This window comes from Plectrocnemia conspersa, unplaced genomic scaffold (assembly GCF_051122295.1).
Source record: "Plectrocnemia conspersa isolate PC_06_02 unplaced genomic scaffold, ASM5112229v1 ptg000003l, whole genome shotgun sequence".
NCBI classification, from domain to species: domain Eukaryota; kingdom Metazoa; phylum Arthropoda; class Insecta; order Trichoptera; family Polycentropodidae; genus Plectrocnemia; species Plectrocnemia conspersa.
In genome coordinates, this window is record NW_028277167.1 from 3,573,522 (window position 1) to 3,597,185 (window position 23,664).

A 23,664-nucleotide genomic window follows, 5' to 3' on the forward strand; every position below is an offset into this window, starting at 1 on the left:
TGAGGTAAGAATTGCTGGCGAACAATTGTGAGTAAAGAATGTTTCAAACTTATGCGAAAAAATATGAAATTACCTATTAATTTATATGTAATTTAAATATTATGTTACAATATTTTTGTACAGTGTTATTAAATTTTTAACCGTGGAGGAAATACTCGCTAAATTAATTAAAAATAATAATCCTAACACAAAAGCTCAATGAGCAAATCTCTCAATTCAGACGTTTAAAGAGCAATTGCCAAACAACCGCCGCAGTGCTTTTCATTTAACATAATGACCCGGCAATAACGACAGACAATACAATGGTTAGTTTTTTTTATTTTCATCATCAATTTGGCAAGTACCCGTTTTTATTAGTCACGCTGATTCATGGGCTCTTCATAAACCACTTAGCGGTTCGATTCAATTACTCGCTCGATTTAATCATGGCGGTCGCAATATTTGTGTTCACCCAAAACCCCGCAGCTCAAGTGAGCAAACAAAATTTATCAACGTGTACGTATCCAATTTCTTAATCCGTTTTATCACAATCAATGACACTCGGCGCTTCGAGTGGGAAAATCCTCTTTGGCGTAATGAGTTACAAGATACCGAATTGCTTGCTCATCGAGTGTCCACTTGAGGTTTCCTCTCAGGGAATGTATGAACAAAGATTAAGTGGTGTATAAGACGGCGCCCCGGGGGGCCGAACCCTCCCGGGAACTATTCATATTGATGGGAGGCCCCTACGAGGACTGAGAAAATACACCTCCCGAAGCGAAATTACGTCTTGGGGTTCAACGGCTACATCGATTATATCCGAGAGAAGAGTGCATTAGACTCAGAAAAGATCGAAGAGTTTCCTTTGAAAAAATTTGAACGCCACCGGCGGCTTGTGTAATCTAATCCTTCTATGTTATAAATAAAAAAAAATTAAATTATACTTACCAAAAATTTACTATAAAGAAATGACATTTTCTTATTTTATTCAAAAGATTGGCTCATATCTTAAAATGTTATTGAGATATAGCTTTGCCACCCCATATATTTATTTAATTGTGATGTGTTGTTTATTATAAATGATAATAATGATACTATTTTCGTATTTTTATATTAACGAAAAAAGTACTTAAATGTTATTAATTTAATACTATTATCTAGATACATCATCATATTTGCTGTGAGTAAATCAAGATTAAAAAAATTCTAATCATTTATGTTTTACGAAATATTGTTACTTTATAGTTTCTGTTCCATTTATTTATTTTTTATAAATTTATTAAAACAACCTAATTTTGCGCTTTTCTGCTTTGTAAATCAATAATGATTATTTTTCACTTAAAGTTAAATTTTGCTTATAAAAAATCTCTTTGACAGCCTAATATGTTACATATAAATATACTACATACGTATTCGTTATATTCACTTAAAGTCAAAGCATTCCAAGCGTTTCAGTTTTTATTGAGAAAAAAATCAAATGAAAAAATAAGATTAATCCATCCCGAGCTCTGCCTAAATCTCTTGGATTTACATGAAAAAAATGAAGCCTTGGTTTAAGCACATTGTCAGTAACATACAAAAATATATGTACATATGTATGTGTGTAAGCGTTGCGAACAAAGAATAATTTAGCCTGTGTACACATGCGAGGGGCCGCGATGATTTTACAGTTTATGTAAGCGATGAGAAATTGTCTGAATCCTTTTTAGGATGGTAAAAAAAATGGATATTGGAGGCGCCGGGTATCGATCCCGGTACTTCTCGCATGCTAAGCGAGCGCTCTACCATTTGAGCTACGCCCCCAGTTGACCATTTTAAAGTATTAGTATAACTTAAATCAGCAATTAAGCAAATTATATTAATCGAGAATTTTTTTTCTACAACCTTACTGTCTTTAACATATACTTTTTACTAAACTGTGCGATATATAAATTATTATTCATTACATTTTTCGAACATATTTTAGGAGTCTAGAAATAATTTGAGTTAATCAATAATATGCAAATGACATCTGACGACATAAAATTCATAAGCACTTAGGCATAGGATATTGCATATTTATTATATTAAAGAATAAGCAATAATGCACAAAGATTACACATAACATAATTGCTATTGTATGATAGGAAAAAATGGAAAGCAATTACGCATACAAAACATTGGGTGGGGCAAAGATTGCATTTTAAATATTTTGTAGGTACATTAAATTTTCCAATTAGCTTTAAAGATTATAATGAAGCTAGCTCTACTATTTTTATATGGCAATTTTTGCCTATTTAGTTTTAATGTTAGTTTATTTTTATTTATCGAAAAATCTATTTTTATTTAAGGAAAATTATAAACGTTTGTATGGTGGGCCGATCGATTCATAATACTAAACTTGCTTCGGAGCGAAAAAATATTTTTTTTAAATATATTATTTTTTTAGACAATATCATAAAAGTTTTCGAAAGCTCTAATATGCATAAAAAATTCAAGTCTTAATCTTTAAAACAAACATAATAACAGCGTTAACTATATGCCAAATCGCATAAAAGCTTGTATGGGGGAGGGGTCCGATCAATTTAAAATAAAACTTGTTTTTGAGAAAAATTTTTTTTTTTTAAATTTAATTTCGATGAAAATTTTAAATAATAATTTTTTTTAGTAGGATTTTATACCATGAAGTTATTATACTTCAAATATTTAAATTTGCCGCCATTTTGTGAAAAAAAAAATATATATTTTTCATAACAAATATTACGGGGTTGCTTAAGAATTCTATACGATACCAAAAATTTAAATCCTAATCATTACAACAAAGCAATTAAAAGCGTTAACTTTATTGCAAGTATTAAAAAGGCTCGAATGGGGGTCCGATCGATATGATACATCGCTTGTTTTGAAGCAAAAAGCTATTTTTTTATATTTTATTTCTATGAAAATTTAGCTTCTAAACGTTTTATATCAAGCTATCTTTTACGTACAATTTTAACCTACGGATTTATGAGTGTTTAGGTTTTTAAATTTGCCGTCATTTTAAAAAAAATACATACTGGATTTCGCTAGCGAACATATACAGGGTGCTTAAGAATTCTAAATTGTCTCCAAAATTCAATTCTTAGTCGGTACCAAGCATATACTGTTTTTGAGTTGTGTTCTTATGGTCAATATTCTCCGTCAGTTTTGAGAATATTTTTTATTTGCGAAACGGTCACAAGATTTCAGCCCTAGATACTCAAGCATGAGCTCCGACGTGGAGAGAGCAGTCACCAGCAGCCTTTTAAAGATTCAGGCTGACACTCGAAGAGACCAGCAGACGGCCGCTGCCCGCGGACAACATATCATCACGGACTCACACATCCCACCGCCAGCTTCTCCACCACCGCTCAGAGCATATACTGTCGCTGGCACATCAATCAGAACTCTAACGGTCATCCACTAACATCATCCTACCGCTAGTTTCTCCACCACCACTCGGAGAAAACATCTCACCATTTATATACAAGTAGTGTTCACAACTGTTAGTTGAAGACATCTCTAATTATATCCTGCTCTAAGAGCAGGATATAATTTGACAAGCGCCTTTCAATTATTTAAATTTTTCATAAGTACAATATAAATCTATTGATAATATATTTTTACTGGGAATACACATGCACTGTGTTTTTTTTAAATCAATTATTGTACTGACAAACGTTTTGTATTTATAAAAACATATTCTTTTGTTTAATTAAAATGTTTTAAAAGCGCAATATATTATATTAAAAAAAAATTTCACTCGTCTTACTTTATTGGAATTTTGCTAAAGCTTTTCTTTGAAACACAATACTGAGAAATTCGAGAACTAAGCAGCGAGAGTAATATATGCCATATTGTATTAAAGCACACTGGAATACAAAGCCTTCTCATACCCAATTAACAGTAAATACAGCTTTGCTATTAGTCGCGGGTGTGAAACTTACAAAATATCAATACAATATAATGAGAGAAACTAGAAAGGTAAACCTTGTGTGGTTTAGAATCTGTTGAATTATATAGCTCACAATACATGCAGCATAAAGTTTTTCATTTGTATTATGTAAAAAAGTATAAGCAAATATAACAGGATGCTAATATTTTTTTAAACCTTTGTGCATGTTCAACCTAAATATTTAGAGTATTAGTAATAATCATAAATCAATAACAATACTGTCAATGCATATTAAAACTGTACTGGTAAAATACTCGATTTATTTTTGGGCGGAAATAAAAATGCTAGTTGCTATCGATCTTACTGTTAATTAGTCAAAATTAAGGAGTGGTTCTTGAAGCAAAATAAAACATTATAAATAAAATGAAACGTTTTCTATGCATAAAAGCGAGTGAAAACCGTTTGAAAAGAAGCAAGCGCACATTTTTATTGTTTGTTAAGCTGCTTATATTTCTACGATCAGAACCAAAGCAAGGAATCGACGGTTATATTTCTTTCCTTTTATCGTCCATCATCTATAGAATTCGATGGAGAATTGCCAACGTTGAAAGGACTCGATACGCATACGAATGAAATGTATTCTTTTAGATACATATTAATGTGATATTAAACATCAAGAGTAACATTTGTGTACAATTCATTGCGTAACTAATGTGTGTGCGTGAGCGTTCATTTGTGGGGATTCGATCAAAAGGATCATATTTCTGATTTGGAATTTCGGTTATAACATGATAGAGTTATAACGCTATATTTAGAACTTATTAAGAAACGGACATTACAGTTCATTATAATAATACAAAGATCGTTTGCTAAAGTATGTGTAAATTCAATGGTTTAAAAAGACAATGCGCAATGTTCCTGTATATTTTATAGAAAATATAATTTTATTATTAATAACAATTTCCGCGTGATTCTAATGAAATCCTTTTTATTTATTTTGAAAAAAAATATCAATATTTCTTATGATGTATGACTTTTGTAGCCGAATCAGCTGTTATATTAAGGAGGTATGTATTATATAAATATAATATGAAGCTGTCTATGTCAAAAATAATTATTTTTTGAAAGTTGGATGACTGTCCGATAATCACAAAGAATAATTAAAAAAATGTTAAATCAATACTGGATTATTTATGTTTTTTTAAGTTGGAATTTTAAATCTTGCAATAAAAGGGTTTTAGAAGTCTGCGTAGCTATTGTAAAATTCAGGAGGTTTTGCCAATTTTTAATATTCTGTTCAACCAATATTATAACCCATGTACACTGCCGAGGCTCGATTCAGATTAACAGTAAACGAAATATAACATCCAACCACGTTTCAATTTACACAATATTGGTCCAAATATCATTTTTTATACGTGCATGTAAATAACAACCATATTAAATGCGTAATTTGTGTTTGCAAGTTAAGTATTGATTTTGTATTATGTCACGCTCAGCGATTTATTAATTTTAAAAAATAAAGAATTAAAGTACAATAAAGTGGTGCACATTATGATTTGACTAAAGAAATGGCTTATGAAAGGTACCAATGTTATGAAATGGGTCGTGAAAACGATAAAAGTGACGAAAAAGTTAGGTGGCATTGATGACATTGTATTTAGAAATCGCAGGATTACTATTAATGGAGATCACTGAAACAGTCTTAAGCAAATATTGGGCATGAAAATTTCCTTAAAAAAAGTTTTCTTAAAAAAAAACATTTAAATAAGAATAAATTTTATGAAGAAATATGCATTGAACGTTAATACATATTTGTTGCAAATACGCGTTAAAAGCGCAATAAACAAAAATACTAGCTTTAACGAATAACCTTCATTTTGTGACGATTGGAGTTTTCAAAGGATTTGTTTTCCCAAATGCATCAACAATCGCTGTTTAATGCTTCTGCACAAAATAGGGATATTGTATTGATAAGTGCTGTCAGTATATTATGCTATGTTCAAACACTAGTGATTTTGCAAGCGTTTCTTATATTAAAGACAAAAAAAAAACAATTTTAATTTGATGCCCTTAATCTTTAATAATACTGTATTTCGAATACAAAGAATTTATTGAAACTCGCACTAAGCAAAGCTACGCCAAAGTATCGACTGAGACTCAAAGTAGCAAGAAAGTAGCTGCTTCCCTCTTTGCGTCAGCCCTGGTCAAACAATGACGTCCGAATTTTAGGGTTCAACCTAATCTTAAGAAACCACAGGATTCCATAGATGCTATAGATTTTATATAAAAATAAATGGGTGACAGTGAAGGAAAACTACATTATCAAAAACTTTAAATTATATATCGCAAACCATAACAATATAAATGTCTTATTAAAAACATGTCTTTTGTTTTTATTTAAAAATAATTTAAAGACCGTTGAGAAATTTTGCAATGGTTAATAATATTTTATTAAAACGATAAATTATTAATAAAGTTAACAAGTGGTAAACAAAGTACACTTTTTTAACAAATTTTAAACACCTCGTATTTTTTTAAAATATATTAAATAATTTATGTTAAAAAAGCAGTTCTTGTGATACACTCCATAATATGTCTAATACTCTAAAGTTTTTTTAGAATCATAAACTTAGTCTAAGATTTTTTAAATAATTCATAAAAAATATCTTTAGATCATTGAAGAAGCATAGAACGACTAATTGGTTAGAAGTGAATTATTCATTTTATAGTCTGAGGCCTTTTTATACTATAAAATTAAATAAATTAAATGTGTTTTCGAGAGATTGTGAAACGTCAGACTTAAAATATTTGTTATTTTAAAACCAGGAAGTAAATAAAGTTATTGAAAGTATCTCTATAAATAATTTTTAAAATAGCCTGTTAAAATCATGCAATTCGTGTAGAAACTTCATAAAAAAAATTAAAATGAATTGGCTTAGGAAGACATTTTATAACAACAACTAAAATAAAATCCTGTATGAAAGCATGGACCAAACAAAAGAGCTAGTTTTAATTTACTAAATCCTTATTTCATACCGTTAAGTTCAACTTGTTTAATTGATAAAGTTTTAAACCATGATTAAGGCGATAGCATAATGTTGCGACTAATAATAGTTTATAGTCCCACGCTAAAATATAATTTTATTTATTATACATATAAGTTGAATGGTGACATCTATCGATTGTATGCTAAACAAATACTAAAGAAAGTTTAATATTATACAAAATATTAAAAAATGTCAATCCTTGGTTTTTGATCCCATAAAAATAAAATATGTTTATTTAAGCATCCATTTGCAGAATGTCTTAAATATAATACCATCAATCAAGATGAAGCTTCGCAATCGCCGAAGCGAAACTAATTTCGTAATAAAACCGCAAATCTTCCTTGTGTATGGACAATTAAATTTTAAAATGAATCAAAGGCGCTATTTTATAACAAAACTCTTCCCAGAGAATACGTATTAATCGGGGAAATAAATCTTTGAGAGTTTTGCCGCCGATTATTCGAGTTCGAAAAGTCTACGAAACGACCGATTACCGCGCCGAGTGAGCTTTCAGTATAAAAGCTTAACAAAACTTAATCCATTCGGCGTTATAAAGGAGCCGAATTTATCTTTAGCTTATACGTAATGACCGGATGTTGTACGAATTAAAACTTTGCCAAAGATTTTTCATTGAACCACTCCTTCTTCTGCACTGATCGCGAGGGCCAATTTGTTTAATTCGACAAGACAAACAGGGGTCTGGAATTGTATGTAGAGGTTATAAAGTTCACGGATTGAATATATAGGAGTGATTTAAATTAAAAAAATACATTATTTATTTTTTAGACTTTTTTCTGAAATGTAAAGTAAGTGCTTTATAAGGGCAAGAATTTAATTGTAAGGAAATATTATGAGATATGAAAGCCGACAAAATACAGGAAATACTAATCCAAAACTATATTTATATTTTAAGATTTTTACAAAAACTTTTGAATAAATTTATTTATTAAACATTTATTTTGAAATATGTAAGTTGAAAAAATTATATTGTATATGCTTAGTCAAATGTTAAATCACTTATTATATCGCATTCGACAATCATTTAAAATAGAAAAGAAGAGTAGTTAACAATTCACAGTAAAAATATGCTAATAATAATTATTCACACGATGCGACAGATGCTGGGAAAAGGACTTTAAATTACACCCTCTCAGTATTGCTTTTTCATCAGTTATTAAAGTATTTGAGTAGAAAGTAAATATATGTATGGTACAATCCTTGAAAAGCTAACTAGACTTCTATGCATGACAATGAAAGGCTTCATTCAACGCTGCATTTTCGTTCCAAAATCTCTTTGAAATAAATTGTATAGTAAGGAGAATCCTTATATACGAGGTTATTTATTATTGTTATAGAAACTGTGATATCTTAATAAAATCATAATTAATATACATATAGATATGAAATCAGAAGCACCTGCATTAAAAATATATAAAAAAAAACGACAACCTGGGAATAAAATAAATTTAATAAAATACAGAAAATATTTCTGCGACCGAAAGTATATTAGCGAGTATCTATTATAGATAAATGCAAAACTAGTATTATATTTTCGTAAGTCTTTTATGCTTAAAAGTGAATTTACTATCCCTTTATTCTCCTATCTCAACGACAGAGATAAAACTCAATAAACGTATTTTAAAACCTGGTTCGCTAAGTGTACTTTTTAAGCTTTACCTGCAATACACAATACACACTGAATTACGAAAAGGGTAGAAATTGGGCAAATAATACAAAAAAATGTCATAAAAATACACTACTCAGATGAATTCGAGGCGCAGCTACAGCATTGTTGTTTTTATCCACAATTTTTTTTTATTACGTAATACAAACTGAATAACAAAACGGTGTTAATTGTGCAAACAATACAAAGCATATAAAAAAATAGACTGCTCTGACTTATAACGAATTTCGAGGCGCAGCTGCAACATTGTTAATTTTGCTTACAGTGAATCTTTCTGTGATCGAAGGTACATTAGTAAGTAAATAAAAACATATAATTTTAATGCAAAAATACTGTTTTATTTATTTTATTTTTTATTAAATCTTCTGTTGTGACCTGATAGACGTGCGCCCAATGCGTTACAACACGTAAATCTGTACCAACTAAGTAAGTTAATCAGTCATAATAAATACCTACAAGAGAGTATTAAACCACCAGATTGAAAGTCTGAATCTGTCGGGGCTCGAACCCACAACCTCAGAGCTACTGGTCTGAGACGCTACGGACTACGCTATTCCGTCCTTTTTAAATAATATTTTTACGTATATTAGTCTAAGAGGAGCAAAAAAATAATTTTTCACACCCCCTTCCTTCTTTTTAACGACAGAAATATCTCATTTATAAGTTTATACATAATAGCAAAGAATTCAATACTACGAATATTAATATTTTGTATCAGAAGAGACAGATACCCTTCAAGTCAGGCATCGGCAGCTAAGCTGAGCCACTCTATCGTCCCGGCATATCCAGAGACTGCAATTCACATTTATTGATCCTACAAAAACTGCGTTACTTTAATCAGAAAAAAATAATATTTTAAAAATGATCTACCAAAATAAATAATTTATTCGGTATATTTTTATGTCGGTCAATATGTCACTGATATGTTTTTCATAAATATAAATCATATAAATTACACTCAAAAGTAGTTACATTGTCTTGTTTAATTGTCATGAACCCTCAATCCGCTAACTTTTTGCCCTTCCATAGGATAAGAATTTAGTACGGCAGTTTTGTTTTGCTGCCAAAGACGCGAAATGTTCCGAGATTAATTCGGGTATCTTTTTCTGGGATATAGACGTTGTCAAAGGTCAGGAAGAGGTCAGGAAGCGGATATATAGGGACTGTCTCCGCAGCTTACACGGACGCTTTATTTAACTCTTGCTATACTGTATATTTTATGAATTCCTCCTTCCTATTGCGTTGTTATACGAACGAGTTTTTTTTATTGCGCAGATTTATGATCCCATTTTGTATTGTTATATAAATATTTTTGTACTAAAATATATTTTATGTTGATTGGTTGAAACTGTGACTTATTATATCTCGATCGTTTAATCAGCTCTACTTAAAAGCACTCGACCATTATAGATCCCAGAAAATACAATTAATTCTAATTAGTTATTTTCGTCAATCCGTTGCGTATTAGACCTTTTTCCGCGGCTGAACCTTCTTAATCGATGACCTAATTGGTATCAGTGCCTTTGTATACTATATAACACAAATAAGCAAAAAATAATTAATACACCTTTTTTGGAGAGCCGCGGCGCTTCCTTTCCTAATAACTAGGTTAATGATATTTATCATTAGAATAGACTTAAGGTTTTTTGTAAATCAAACTAAACGAGTATTTATGTTTTTGGAATCATATATATATATAAAGTATTATTTATATTGCGGGATTCCAATTATATATAAATTTATTTAAGTTTTATTATGGCCAAAGTATGGTGGCATACACTGGCGTGACGTAGGCACTTTCTCTTGTCGAACATTGGCGGGCTTGCACCGGTGCGCCGGTGCGGACCGCTTCCTTATATTATCTTAAATAAATCAATGTATCAAGTTGCCAGAATATTATATATACTTTTTCTAAGCCGCTTTCGCTTCCGGATGCGTGCGTTTAAAAATGAAACATTATATGCTCAATTTTCTACTTTGTAAATCGTATTGCTTTGTATGAACGGTGTTTATTAATACACATAAACAAAGGAAATATATTCAAATATAAATAATAATTAAATATATCACGATTATTTTTGACTCTCCACTAATATATTCTTTTGTTGTCGATCAATGAAAAATAAGCATTCAAATATACAACAAGATGGCTGACAGTGCCGTGACAACAGTTTTAAATAATTATTATTTATAACAAAATTTTGCTACGCGACAATAATTTTCATTAATTCGTCATGTGCGTTTCTCCATTTAATAATCGGAGTGCAAATTAACTAGGTATGTTATAACTTTAAAAATGAAATATATACATAATATATGTAAGGATTATGAGAAAACATTGATTAAACTAGATAACATCATAAAACAATATTCGTAATGAAGTCTTCAAATTTTGAATTTCCGTCGTCGGGCTCCATGGCCGAAAAGTGAGTTTTTTCTTTTACAATACATAAAAATTATCATTGCTTCTGAATCAATGCATTTTCTCTCCATTTGTTTATTTTTTGGTTTAATTATAGCTATTTCTTTTTCTTTTTTTAACATATAAAAAATATAATTTTTTTATCGTTTTTTTAATAATGTTGTTTAGATTTAAATTGTCTCATTTTAACTAACTTTTTTTTCCACCTAATTATTGAACGATCATTTTAAATTTTATTCCATTTTTTATAATAATTGGATTAAAGAATTTCTGTTATATAATTAAACATTATATAAAATGCATTATTCATATTTTTTTTCTTTAAATAAAACATTTCCACTAGATATTAAATGATAGACTTTTATATTCTTTAGCTTCCTTTATTCTAAATTCGGGCGTAACTGAGCCCCTTACTGTCACGCCGCTGTCGGCCATTTTTATTATGTGACAATACAAATCTATGTTTACATTCTACTATATATTCTAATTATTTATATATATTATTTATGCTAACATAAGTATACGTACATCTGCCAGTTTTCACCTCCATAGGGGTTGGTTACCACAATCTTAGCTAATTACACGACAAACACAAGCACGCTCGAATAATGATTAATACCACGAAAAATGATCAATATAGTCTTAGATCAATACCACGTATGTACATTCTATATTAATCCAATTATTTTTTTAATACTTTGCTATCATTCAACGGACGCTATGAATTGGCAATGTTTGTGAATCACGCCACCGATGCAATTATAAATCACACCGCCGTCCATACAATATTTGCTTCGCGTGTGTGTCAGGGATTCGTGGGACACACGGATTTGTTCGCAAGCGGAGCGTTGTTTGTCCAAACAACGGGAGCCCAACATTTGCTCAGCCAAACATCAACAAACAGCGCGGAAAAATGTCAGCGTGAAAATGTTGACTAAACGTGCAGGTATCGTATGAAGTATCGCTTCAATTTATCACGGCTAACCCCTGCCCACACCTCTCGGCGACAACTACTGACTGCACCTAACCGACGCGGTTAATAAAACATGACGACGAGGCGGCCGACGGTTTCTACGGTGCGCGTCACGTTCAGAGAGCACAAATCATACAGTTACGTGGTAATACCATAAACTATGTGTTGGTATACATTTATCTACATATACAAGGTGACGCAAAAATTTCTTTTTGGATTATCAAAAAATAAAAATGGCCCTGAATTTTTTGCATTCTGCCGATTCCCATGCGTAATTTATTATTATTGAAGCGAGTTCTTAGATCACTAAAGCAAGAATAAAACCGCCGGCCGGTTAGAGTAATAGAAAATGGCAAAAAAAATTTTGTCATTCGAATACTTTCAATCTTCCGAGAAAGTATGCATATTTTTAAACATCCAGCACGAACATATTTAGAAGGAATTTTTATCTGAATGTCTTCTTTTCTTATTTAAGCAAAAATAAGGCAAGTTCGAGTGTTAAAATGTTTTTAAATAATTATTTGAATCATTCCCAGATCATTATTCAAAGCTTTCAAGACGTATGCATATTAGCCATGAACCCGCCTTTACTTATGTAGCGTTATAAAAAAGGCAGTGCTTGTAAACCTTTTAAAAATATTCATACAAATTTAATTTTATTTAATAAAAAAATGTTTAAAAAATGAAAATTTGACATATTCCTTGATATATTCTCAATAAATAATCTTTAAAAAAAAACAGTTACATTTTGTTAATGGCGCTTTTAACGCGTAACATGCAACAAGTTTTTTTGTGGCATGTTTTTGTTCTTTAATTTTTATTTGATAGTAGCTAATTTAATATAATTTACAGTACTATATATCTCTCATATTATTTAAAAAAACAGAGCTCTAGAATCATATTATTGCGTTTAAATACACTAAAATAATATATCGCACAGTTGCTGTCTATATTAATCTGCAACATAGAATTTGTCAAACATGTCATACATAAAATCTGGAAACGAACACAAAATTCTCTCATCTATGAAGAATTTCGTACTTTGCGATCGCGTGCAAAATTGACGATTTCCGATTGCCATCGGAACTATATTGGAGACTGCGAAAAGTCGATAATTTTAGATCCGAAAAAATTTTGGAAATTCGTTAACTCAAAACGCGATGACCAATCCTTACTGTCATCGATGAGTTGGAACAACATCAATTTTGAAGGTTCTGAAGAGATTGCAGATGGATTTGCTAGGTATTTTCAAACCGTATACCATAATGATGGGTCACATTTAGAGTTTAATTCTAATTACAATGAGACTCATCGTTCATGGTCATCTTTGTTATCAATCAAAACCTTTACTTTGGTTGATATGGAATATGGATTTAGCAGACTAAAGTCCATTTTTACCTCGGGACCAGATTTTATTCCAGACTACATTCTGAAAGGATGCAAGACTGGTATTTTACAGCCTCTAAAATTTATATTTAATTTAATTTTGAGATCCTCTTGTTTTCCAGAACGCCGGCAAAATATTCATACCATCTAGGCGGATATTTTCTGGAAAGGTTTTCTTCAACTAAGGATTTAGGAGTGACTTTCGAAGAACGTTGGAAATTTAGCCAGCACATTGCAGAGACTCATAGAAAATCCTTAAAAATGCTCGGTTTTATCTTGAGAAATGCGCGTTACTTCAGGAATACTTTAGTATTGCGCACTCTTTATGATACTCTAGTCCGCAGCATACTAGAAACTAGCTCCATCACTTGAATCCCAGGCGTAATGAATCAATGTAATGAATTGAAGCTGGAAAAAGTACAACGTAAATTTCTTCGATATTTATACTTGAAGGAATACGGGTATTATCCGTTCTTGTTTCCCAGTGCTTTTATTTTGGGAGCCCTGGGATACGTTTCTTTGTCGACTCGCAGAAGTGTTTATGTAATTAAACACTTCTGGAAATTGCTCAAGGGCATCGTAGACAATCCTTCAGTGCTCGAGCAGCTTCAAATGTGGGCACCTGAAGGTACAGATAGATAGTTCTCGGTCGCGTCCACTATTCTTGCCTGTAAAGTCTAGAACTAGAGCACTTGCCAACTCTTCTCTGGCTAAGGCTATTCATCTGCTCAATTCTGTCCATAGAAATATTGACATTTTCTCTTGCACATATGGAGTTTTGGTTTAGTTCGTATGGGACAATGCACACCTATTGAGGTGATTTGTGTCTGTTGTTTTGTCTTGTTTATATTTGTATGTATTATGATGTATTTGTAATTTTGACTATCGTGACGCATTGGGTTTGCCTGTCAGGTCACGATGGTTATAATTTTAATAAATAAATAAATAAAACATAACAGGACTAATAATCATGAGTTTGTGCTTATTAGTCCTGTTATGTTAGTTAGTATTTTACTTATTTTTAGTAAGTTTTATTTAATTTTAATATATCAAAGATTTTAATGTTTTAAACCTATTCTTACCCGTTTTGTTTTATAATATTATGTCAAGATTGTTACATATGAATAAATTGTATTGCTTACAAAGAAATAATATTATCTTAAAATAAACAAAGCCTTGATCTGGTTGTGTATTTTATGTTAAAAACAGTTTGATCTCGTATTTTATTGCTTTAAAGAAGCGAAAACACAAGTATGAAAACAAATTTGTTTTAATAATTCATTCGATTATATTACGATACGTGAATTGTTCTCAGAAGCCTATGAATTTTAATGCTTTATTAATCGAATGAATTATTTTACTTGATAATATTTATTTATTTTACAAAAATAGCAATTTTGTTTTAAAATGTTTAAAAAACGAGAGAACTACATAGACATCGCGAAAGCCTGAAATGCCAGAGCACACCTGTCATGTTTCGCCTGTGAAACGTTTCCATTAAGTGTATTCAGAGGAAAACGAAAACCATTTTTGAATATGTATATATATAGTACAGATATAATGTATTTTTAAAACACTCTTTCTTTGTAAAAATGTTTAGTACTTCTGAATTAAGAATGGTGCTATTACAGACCGTTCATCACATTTTAATTGAACTTCACGTCCATGACAAGCGCTAGAGACGTAGTCCGATTTCAGTCCCGCGCCGAGGATTGTCAACTCCTGAATTATATATTACGTTATATGAATATATAATTTATGCTAAGTGCGAATCCAGCGTTGTTAATTAATTAGTATTGTTATTAAATATCTTAAATATATTTAGTTATATAAGTCTTGGTAAATAATTTGTAAGCCGATCGCTGATATTTCAATGTTTTTTTTGATTGAATCATAATCTGTTTTAAAATCATAAAAATTAAATATTACTATTTATTATATTTAAATATAGCATTTTTATAAACAATAATATCATTGATGTAAAATGATTTGAAAATATATCATTTTTAATATATTTTAAGTAAAGTTGTTTTTATATAGATACAAAAATGTGTTTATTTTCTTATGAAAAACACTTATAAAATATATAAGCGATTAAAGCATCTTATTAAAAAGTTTTACATATATGTGTTTGAATGTCTCCCACTTGAAGGACCCGACAGCTCTTAAACTAAAGTATGTTTAGAATATAAATTTACAAAAGCGTGCAAAGTTTTAATTATTCCTAGTACGGTTAATGTATTACGTACATGTAAGTAAGAAATATGTTTCATCTTGAGTCACTCGACAGTCACAAAAGTTTTTCATACACATCTAAAATATAAAGGTGCATTTTAATAAGAAGCGTACGTATGGATTAACGACATAAAGTTTAAAAATAATACACATATTATAAATAATTATCTAGATCAGAGATTACATGTACTGCAATCTTCTCGATGAAAAAAAAATTGTTACAGTCTGACATGTAATAAAAAATAACGACAAATATTTGTTATTATTCTTTAGAATTGCTATAGTCTTATTTAAAGTAGACTTTTATAGTGAAACTTAAATTCACAAAAAAATATTTGGTTGATCAAAAAATAAATATTAGGGAGATTCCAAATCCAAAAAAATATTATTTTTAAAATTAATGTTGCTGTTAATGGATATTAATACTAGTCCAGTCAAATAAGGGTTTAACCTCGGAATGAAAGATAACAAGCTGAAATTTTGCACACACCTTTGTTTTGGCGTTCTAAATATATGGTGAAAAGTCTCAAAAGATATCGTGTCTGCTAATCAAGATATTAAAGGTCAAAGGTCATAAAAATCGTTTTTTTGCAAATATCTCGCCTTTTTTGCGTCGCATGTCATTAAATGTTTAACAAAACTTATAGAAAATAAAATTTTCTACAAGTTTGTCGTAATTTATTTCTTCGTATGGTTAATGGTTTTCGAGATATAGCGCGGGGAGTGGGAAGCGCGCATCCGTTTATAGGATAACGCTATGTAAACTACGGAGCCAAAGTTACCTGTACATTCTTCCACAGTTTCGTAGAAAACATCGCAAATTGTTATCTGCTGAATGAACCCATCTAAAGCATTATAACTTTCAATCTCCATATCTTTAAAAGTCATCATCGATAATGCAAAAAGTAATAGCGTATGGCCTCTGATACTTCTTGCAAAAGCGTGACCATCCAACATTTTGTCGACAGAATTCGAAGCATAAATTGTACTGAGAGCTTCCTTGATTCCGCTTCCATTCATTATATACCCTATGCATCCAATAAAAGACATAAGCATACGAAAGCCTCCTAGTTTCACAACTACTCTGGACAAGTCTGAGTTAACATCTGAAGCTGCTACGATTTCACGTGCTTTTATGTACAACGGCTGATCAAAAGTTATTAAGCATGTTCTTTGTTCATGTTTCTTGGCAGTGTTTATAGCACACTGTAATGTGGTGTAAATTGTGTCCATATTACTCGCAGGATGATGAATAAAAGTAAGAAACAGAATCCGAGAAGTTACAAAGTTCTCATTGTTTTTTGTAAGTTGTTCAATAAATCCATTCCACCCTGGCAACGGAGAGATATTTTTCCACTTTCCGTACATCCACAACAAATCAACTACATTAAATATTTGTTCGGTTAGTTCTTCTACATCATTAAAATTTTGAACTTGAATCTCTTGCTCAATCCGGGTACGACATGATTTTCATACAGTAGAAGGGGTATATGTGATAGTGCTGCTAACTCCTTTGCGTAAATTGCGTTTTGTTGTAAATTTCTTTATGCGGTCATCAGATATAACTTCAGATTTTGGAGTTATTATTTTTATCATTCCCATTATATGAACAGTATTATAGCCATCAAGAGTATAAATATTTTTCTGCATTATCTGCTGCATACTGTACTAAGGCACTTGACTATGATGGTTGATTACGAGGCTGTGGGTGATAAACAGCTGAAATTTAACATTTTACAGTATCACTATATGAAGCGAAAAAACCTAAGCTTGACAAAACATCCAAAAGTCTTTTTGGATGTTTGGCTTATCTGTATTTTTTCTATGAAGAAATACAGATAGGCCTATTAATAACTGCGAAGAAAAGGACCGTTTTCGTAAGGAAGTCATTATAGCATGACTTATAGCTGTGTATTTCGTTTTAAAATGCCCCGTCTTTCCTTTTCTGTTCTTTATAATAACTTCTTGCAGAAAATGTAATAAAGTTTTCGGAATTTCTTCATTAATATTTTACTCGGGGGCGGATAAGACTTGGTCTCAACAACAGAAGATCGAATATCTTCTCTAATAATCTCCGCAGCAGCTTTCACTACGCGCAAGTGTTCTTCTTCCGAAGTGCCTTTTTGATTTTCATACCAAGCTATGGATAAAACTTAAGCTTGAGCATCGCGAAAAGAAAAAATATTGAATGATCCAATCTTCGTTATAACTATAATATCAGTTAAATATTTTCCTCTTAATTTGGAAATGATCTTCTTATCATCTGGTACATACTCCGTAAGGACATCTCTCAACTCTTTCAATTTTTTCGCACAAATTTCTTGTCGAGCAATATTTCATTTTTAATTCCTAATAATACAATGAAGAAAGTAATAAAATTATGGTTCAAACGACTTGCCGAGACCACTTTTTTCACGATTGTTTACTTTTTCAAAGCTTATACCAAGTTAAGCAGGTAGAAATACTCGCTGGATTCTATAAACGGATGTACGCCTCCCACTCTTCGCACTATATCTCAAAAACGGTTAATGATACAAAACAAATATTATAACTAAACTTGTAGATAATTTTATGCTTTACAACTTTTGTGAAGCATCTAATGACGTGCAACGCATAAAACGCGAGATATTTGCAAAAAAACAAATTTTGTGACCTTTGACCTTTGATATCTTGATTAGCAGACACGATATTTTATGAGACTTTTCACCCTGTCCTTAGAACATCAAAGCGAAGGTCTGTGCAAAATTTCAGCTTGGTATCTTTCATTCCGAGGTTTAGCTTTTATTTCGCCTTATTTGACTGGACTATACGTAAATTTTATTATGCAGTTGGTCTAAAAGCAAGGATCACTAGTTGTCTTAAGTTGCTGTGGTGGAACAAGGAGCTGTCTCTATTGATCTTCAAGCCAGGATCGTCCGTTGACGTCGACGTATCAACGAGTAGCTGCCCACGTTCACGAGGTGTGTGGAAATCAACTGACTGAGGTTAGTCGACGAGCGCTATCTGGCCGACCAACTAGCTGTATTATCGTTCTTTGTTTTTTAACTACCGATTTTTTTTTTTTTTTTTTTTTTAATTTTTGTTTATTACATATTAAATAATACATTTTTATAAACATATATATTTACATTTCATTGGTTGCTGGTTAATTACCATTATCACAATTTACGATTAACTACCGATTAAACAGTCAAGTGTAACTCGCAGTCTGTGAATTGAGGAAGACGTCAAATTTCTCATATAGTTAACTTTCGCGAATATTATTTACGCAATATAGTAATTATTCCCACGATTTAAATTCACAGAAAAATTAAATATTTATAATCCGAGCTTTCGTGTCCCTTTGCTACTAGGTACACGATTTTACATTTTAGATTTTTTTATTAAAATAAGCCGTAATTGCATTATAATTGGATATAAAATTATTATTAAAATTAAGATGTTTTGGGTTAGTTCGTTCTGTTTGATATTTAATTTTATTGCAAAAATATCATGCAGTGATGTTGAATTCGGAAGAAAACATGTTGACTAAAAGGGTTGTAGTTTACGGTCAGGACTGATATAAATTAGTCTCCTGGGTGACTATTTATAAACATAATCATTGTGGTTACTTTTCAAAGACAAAGGGTAACAAATAACAATGAAATTCTTTGACAAACACAATGCGTATAGTTTTGACGATTACAATACATTCTATAAGTAGTGACAAACAAAAAATTTTGCTTTGTGGTGATACATGTTCATTATTTACGTCATTCTTGGGTGTTCGTAATTGTTTGTAAAACGCCTATTAGAATATTCTATAGTTGAATACCTGTCATAATTTATTTATTTATGCCAGTATTTATAGTTGCATCAAAATTATATTTAAATTATTAGCTCATATATTTATTTACTATTCTCTGTTTTGCATTTGTGATTTATTTATTATGATTGGTTCAAATAAGCATACAGAAATTTTAGCTGGTGTCGCGCAGGGAAGTTTGCTTGGGCCATTCATCTTCAATGTATATACTATATATTATCGACAATTTTATTTAAAAAAATTCTGACTAATCAAAATACTTTGACGATACAGCCGCTTCTAATTATTATAATAATAAATCAATTTTAATTCAACATTAAAAAATACAAAACTTGAATAATTATATTATTAAATATAAAATTAAAATAATCCAAAAGAATATTTTTTTTTAAAACACAGATGACTATTGCTATTATTTCCTAAAAGTATACAAGGAAACTGTAATAAATTTAAAACAAGCTTCAGTTCATTAAACATGTCGCGGATCCATGAAATAATTAGGCCATTAATAATATACGCTTGCTCGGTGTGGAGTAACACCAGTAAAGTTATTGGAAGTAAATACGTAGCACATTTCTATACTAACTTAAGGCAAATTTTTAGTACATACAATTAAAGAACATTGCAATAAATATATAGAAAAACTATAAAAACATTAAGCATAACGCATTTTTAAAAACACTGACGACAATACCAAATTTAAGTTCAAGTATAAACATAAAATGCTTACATATATGTTGTTTTATAGGCATAAATTATTTTTTTAGTAGCTTCAGTTCCCCAGTGAAATAAATAGTTTATTTTTTTAGTAACTTGTTTTAATTTTTATTACTAATAGTTTTATTCTATTTTTATTCTCTTAACTATAAATTGGTTATACTCCTACACTAGCAACTTATATATTTTTTAAATACATATAGAATATTTTCAATGAGCTGAAGTAGCTTATCATCAAAGAATGTTCAATTTATATGTACAAGCTTGATTTTAAAAAAATCATTACTTGAGATTAAATAAATCTAGTTAAACCTTAGCTATGCTAATCAATTGCGATTATAATTATATAATAATCACTTATTCAGATCTCTCATATACGGTAAAAATTTATAAACAATTAATGTCCATATGGGATTTGAACACAGGTCTTTAATGTCAAAAGTCAGCAGCCAAAAACACTCGTCTATCGCGCTAGGCTATGTTAATGTATGTATTTTTTCTCATTCCTAATTTTGTAATAGACATGTACATATATTTTTTAAATAATGAGCATTATGCTGTGAAAATTTATATTATATTTTTTTATCGCAAATTAGGTTAGGTATTGTGATAGAAATACATTATAACTATGTATTAATATGCCGTAGGAATAAAAAAAGTATGTGGCACACGTTTAAAAAAAATACATACATCACTGTGAAACATCGTAAAGTGTTCTCGTTTGTGATTCAGAGGATATGAGTTTGCGGCGGAAATAAGTTCCTTATATGAAATGTGTGGGGACTGCCTGTGATGTTATGAAAAATGCTTTTAAAAATCAACTCAGATATTATTACGTTAACCCAAGAAATTAAATTAAATATTTTTACTAAATTTGCTTCTGGGGGCTGAAAGCCTTGGCAATTAATTTAAATATAAATTAACCCTTAAGGGTTTGCGAAACTCGTAGTTCAACGTCCTAGACAATATCCCGTGAATTATAAAACTGCCTGGACATGAATTTACCGTATTTACGTACGCCCTAATATCTATTTAGGGACGTGACGTAATAAAATTGCAATGGTGTGTAATGTAAAATGTAGAATGTTATATTTATGATATTTTGTATTATATCGTTTCATAAGGCTTTGGGGCCTTTGATGTTAAAGTTCGAAATAGAGACAAGACCGAGCTGAACGTTATTATGGAACGATTGAGGTACATAGCCACCCATGTAACGTATATAGGTGTACACATGTGTTTGAAGTAAACTAGAATCGTAGTTCACTATGTGCTATTTTATAATTACTAATTTTAACCTGTGATGATACATACATATACCATACACAACTAGAAAAGTTAACTCGCGTTGCTTGTTATTAAATTTTCCAAGTTATGAATATGAATATAATTATTGTTAAAAATGGGACTTCTAGTTAAGTGTTAATTAATGAATTTGTTAGACAAAAACATGAATCCTTATAACATACATATGGTTGAGACATTTAATTTCCGTATTGCGCTGCTGCACTGAAGTCGTGTTAAATTAATGGAATACTAAAGCAGCTTTTAATAGAACATTGTTTTATTTATAGAAAATAGTTATTAGTTAGAAAAAAGTTGAGTATGACTGCATTAGCTACAAATATTCAGCTTAATATACTTGAATTAGAATATAAGAATTTATTTCATTGTTTTTTTCTTATATTTTTTCCACTTAAATTTTACATTTTTTTTTATTTAAAATATTACCATTATAATATTTTTTTTTATTGTAGCTAATAGCTAAAATGTTAGCATGACATTAAAAAAAATATATAAATAAAATGCTTTGTTCATACGAAGATCAATTTTTTTATATAATTGTTGGATTGAACCAAATGTTGTGGTTACTATTAATAATTAAATATTTATTAATATATGCTTTTTTATTAAAACAACTAACATAAATATATATTAATATTAAAAAAATCTATCTTATTCTAAAATAAGTAAAAATATGGTATTTATATTATAACATTCAATAAGAAAAACCGCATGCCGCACTTTGCTGACCCCTTGTATAGGTCATGGTTTGTACTGTATTTAAAAATAACCTAGATTACGTAACTGTCAAAGGTTTGCTCCGCATCTTCAATTCCGCAAATATAAAACTGCCACAACGATAAAATAAATAGGCCACAGAGTTGTATTATATTAACATTTCTTGCAAATTCGGTTGATTGCCGAGCGGCGTGATTACCCCGTTCCGTCTGGGCGGGGCTGAGAGTTTTCGCGTCGCAGACCGGAAATCCTCGTTGCTTAATGGCGCTGAATGGGAAAACATAGGCAGCCGGAAACAATTAACGGTGGACGAACGAAATAAAGCCTTAATTTGTGGCCGAAAAACCGGCGGAGCGCGCAGGCGCCTGTGAGTGGAAAAAAAACAGGACTGTTCCCATTGGAAAAAATACACACTGTTCCGCCGATTAGTGGCAAATGGTCCAACATAACTCGTTTGAGAATAAAACAACAGTTATATTATTATATAATTTAAGTACATTTTTTTGTACGTTTTGTGCATGTGACTATAAGCAGATGACTGCTATTCCTATATAGTTCCCGCAAATGGTTTTGTTTCTCTCTTTTTGTATTGGTATGATTATGTCCATGTTTCAATACACTGTTTTTAGTTCTGTCATTATTGTGTTATTTCCTGCTTTTTTATTTTAAGTTCTTCCTATGCTTCTGACACCGTCATGAGTGTGTTATGCCTGCACTACACTCTATGGAAATTGTCCGTACCGAAGTTACAACTGAAGTCGGCCGAGACCAAATTTCATATGCCGTCCGGACGGCGGCTTCTGTCACGTATATTTGCGCGCTAACGAAAAATGTGCCAAATAATCGCAATTTTTAAATTGTCATATTAATAAATTTTCGCTACTGATAATTATAAAAGTTTGTGTGGGCACTCACCAATACAATATCAGTGAAAATTTTTCGGTCGTAAATATTCAATTTACGCAAAATCTTTGTCGGCTTTTGCAAAATGCCTTAGACATAAAAATGATAATTCAGAATATGAACACCACATCTGTGACTATCTTAGAATTTGTCGCCATCGATTCTAAACAATAATTCGTTATAGTGTGACATTTAAATAAACCGATCTAGAAAATACATAAGGATATTCGAAACGATATTTTTTTAACAAAATCAAGTACCACTAATTATTTTTAATTATTTAATTTTATATTAAAAAAAATATAATAACAACATCTGTTACAATATACTATCAAAAATATAATTAATCCCTTTTGGTGCCCTAAAATATTTAAATATGTCAGTAAGAGTCTGTTGAAGTCCCCGATGAGCATGTGGTATTATAACTTGACCACGTGACCACGATGCTGCTCTCGACATGCGCGTTAACCATAGGACGCCTACGTGCATACTGAAATTGAACCGAGTTACTCGTTATATCTCAGTTTGTGAAACAGCATATTATTATCTCTTTCACTCTCGTCACTAAACACGCGAGAGAGCGAAAGAGCTGCTTC

At 30.7% G+C, this 23,664-nt stretch overlaps 1 long non-coding RNA gene and 1 other non-coding gene across 4 annotated transcripts in view; both read right to left on the reverse strand.

Annotated features, from left to right (window-relative positions):
• LOC148236374 (uncharacterized) overlaps nt 1-23,664 on the reverse strand; it is a 457,594-nt gene that overhangs the window by 178,078 nt on the left and 255,852 nt on the right. The window lies entirely within an intron of this gene.
• On the reverse strand, nt 1,710-1,782 carry TRNAA-AGC (transfer RNA alanine (anticodon AGC)). The gene has a single exon. It is a non-coding gene; the product is annotated as a tRNA-Ala (tRNA).